We start from the raw sequence: 3,238 nt of genomic DNA on the forward strand, positions 1-3,238 counted from the left end.
AGCGAAAAAAGGCTTCAAAGTAGGTATCGATTAACTGTGGTGGGTCAAGAAGGAATGTGTGAAATATTGTTACATTACAGACCCGAGGCATCTATATGGTGGCTAGACATCTGCTTAGTTTGATGTTCGTTGCCCTGAAGAGTATTTGGTATGTTTGTTTGTTGTTAAGCTACACAATGAGAATTCTGTGTTGGAAACCCGATTTTTAGCGTCATAAATCTTCAAACTTACCGTTGAGCCACCGGGGGTGTATTTGGTATGGTTCTATGCGTTTTTTTTTTTTTTCAATACGACGGTTGTCCTGGAAACTAAGCCAAAAAAAGTTTTCAGATGCTGACAAGTCTAACAGAACACGTGTGCGGATTAGTTCAAAACTGTCTTTACGTGACAAGGGTTTTTGCACGTAGCCAATAGATTTACTTGTTCTGCAGGAAATATATCTAGTGTCTGTATCTTTTGTCAGACGTCTGGAAGTAAATACTACAAGAAAAGCGATAAGTGTTTGCAGGATTAATAAATCATTTGTAATAGTATCTAGCATAATATATACTTATAATTCAGTTAATTTTTGCAGTTCCAATGTAATATCTGGATCCCATTTATAAACAATTGTTACTCTTATTTAAGTTCACAAAGTTTTTATTTTTACTGTAGATTACGAAGACAATGCTTTTGTTTAAAAGGTCGATTCAGTTTTATTTTTAACAAACAATCTGAATATAGTGCCTAAAACTCAGTGATGTTTTCAATACATGTGAAAATTATGGTTTTATTATTAACTTTAAGGTGGTTTATACATTACAAGGATTATAAAGACAGTTATTGTACTATTTAAAGCCAACATATTTGAATTCACATCAACAGTTTTTGAGATTAATTTCAAAATTTCCTTTCACTTATTCAAATTATAACAAAAAACGTATTTTACAAATTTCACTCGGATTTTATATTTTGAATTACAATGTTTTAACTAAAATCTTTTCTATGGATTTTGTTTAATAATTTAGATTTGAAAAGATGCTAAATTTCGTTTTTGTTTAGATATAAACGACTGTTTCCAGTTCAATTTAATATGAGAGTTATGATTTAGATAGTTATAAGGCGCGAGTGTTAAATTTAGTATTTTTAGAAGCAATAATTTATTGCAGGTTTGCTTACGTAACTGTTTATGAGTCATTTGTTGTGAGTTCAATTGTTGTGCACTGACATCATGTTACTCGAACCTTCTAAGTGTTTCTCGTTGTTTCATTGAGTATTATTATATCATAACGTCTCGTAGTGTGTAGAAAATTCTGAGCTTCAGTTGGGTAATATATAGGCGACCAAGTTAAGTCAAAGAAAGTAAAATGGAGTTAGACTGCGTTTGAGTTTAGCTATAAAGGGCGATTTATAGACTGAGTTTCACAGCTTGTATTGTAATAACAGAGATAGAGAAGAATAATTTGTCTTGTCAAAAAAAGAACTCTGAAGTAATTGAACCTGCCTGTGTGGACTTTGATGAAAAGGAGACAACCATTTAAAGCTCTGGAGAGAACTGTGGTAACCAACAGTTATAGTGGTGATTTTAAAGTGAGTATCACAGCCTTGTTTTCCTATAACAGAGATAGAGAAGAAGAATTTGTCTTGTGAAAAAGTGTTCTAAAGTAGTTGAACCCACCTGTGTAGACTTTGACGAAGGGTTATGATTTAGATGGTTGTAAAGCGCGAATGTTAAACTTAATAGTTTTAGAAGCGATAATTTTTCGCGGGTTGGCTTACGTAACTGTTTATGAATCATTTGTTGTGTAATTCAATTGTTGTGAACTGACGTCACGTTAATCGAACCTTCTACGTTTTTCTCGTTGTTTCATTGAGTATTGTTACACTATAACGTCTCGTAGTGTGTATAAAGTTCAAGGTTGGGCAATATATATAGGCGACAAAATTAAGTCAGTGAAAGTAAAAGTGAAGTTAGACTGTGTGGGAGTTTAGCTCTACAGGATGCAACTGTGGTAACCAAAAGTTATATTGGCCTTGTATTATAATAACAGAGTAAATGAGAATAATTTGTCTTGTCAAAGGATCTTCTAAAGTAATTAAACCCGCCTGTGTGGACTTTGACGAAAAAGCTCTGGTTACAACTGTGATACTCAATAGTGTAACGAATGTTTGTATATACTTTTGACTTGTTTTGAATATATCATTTTAAAACAAGTGGATTGTGTGTGTTGTCCGTTTATTGTTGAAATTTATCGCCAACAAGCCACAGACACCTACTATAAAGAATTCGGACCCCATAAAACTGACAATAATGTTCATTTTTTATAATGTAAATAAACACAAAAAATAATTTTATTCAAAAATTGAACTTCATACAAGACAGCGAACCATTCAAGCTCTTCTATCATCCTCAATTCTTCTATAGCTATACCATGGGGGCGGGGGATTGCACCCAAAGAAAATGCGTTAAGACATACGTCCTTGGTACCTTCTCGCTTTTGACAAGTTTGGTCCCTCTATCTTGTATTTGGATGTGCTAACTCAGTTTCAAACATGGCTCTCCAGCGATCCCGAGGAGGATGAAGAACACAAAATATGATGCCAGATTCGGGTTCATTATCCCTGAAAATCTAACCCCAGGTCTCATAATGCCTTGGTGACCTTCCAGGCGTGCCTTAACCCCCTTGATACCCCTTGATAAAGGGGCTATACTATATAAATATGGACAACCTCGAGTCCTCATGAAAAGTTTGGACCTGCTTATTCCAAAACTATGGGAAGAATTCATAGACAAAAACAAACATATTCCCATACAACGTGAATTGTTATATTGGATTAATTCACGTTGTGGCCCGGCATGGCCAGGTGGTTAGAGCGCTCGACTCGTAATCTGAGGGTCGCGGGTTCGAATCCCCGTCACACCAAACATGCCAACCTCCGCCTTTGCCTGGTCTCAAGTCTAGGATGAGAAAGGAGGAGGGTTGGGCGCGTAAAAACCAACCTGCTACAAGTAACTGCAACAATACCTTCCGTTGGCGAGATGTTGTTGCGGCCCTATGCTCCACTGGGAGTTTACAGGAATAAAAAAAAATAAAAAATTCACGTTGTGTGTTTGCTTGTATACGGTTTGGTTTGTTTAGAATTTCACGCAAAGCTACACGAGGGCTATTTGCGCAGATTTAGCAGTGTGAGACTAGAGGGAAGACAGCTAGTCATCACCACCTACCGCCAACTTTTTTACCAACGAATAGTGGGATTG

This window comes from Limulus polyphemus, unplaced genomic scaffold (genome assembly GCF_000517525.1).
Source record: "Limulus polyphemus unplaced genomic scaffold, Limulus_polyphemus-2.1.2 Scaffold483, whole genome shotgun sequence".
NCBI classification, from domain to species: Eukaryota; Metazoa; Arthropoda; class Merostomata; order Xiphosura; family Limulidae; genus Limulus; species Limulus polyphemus.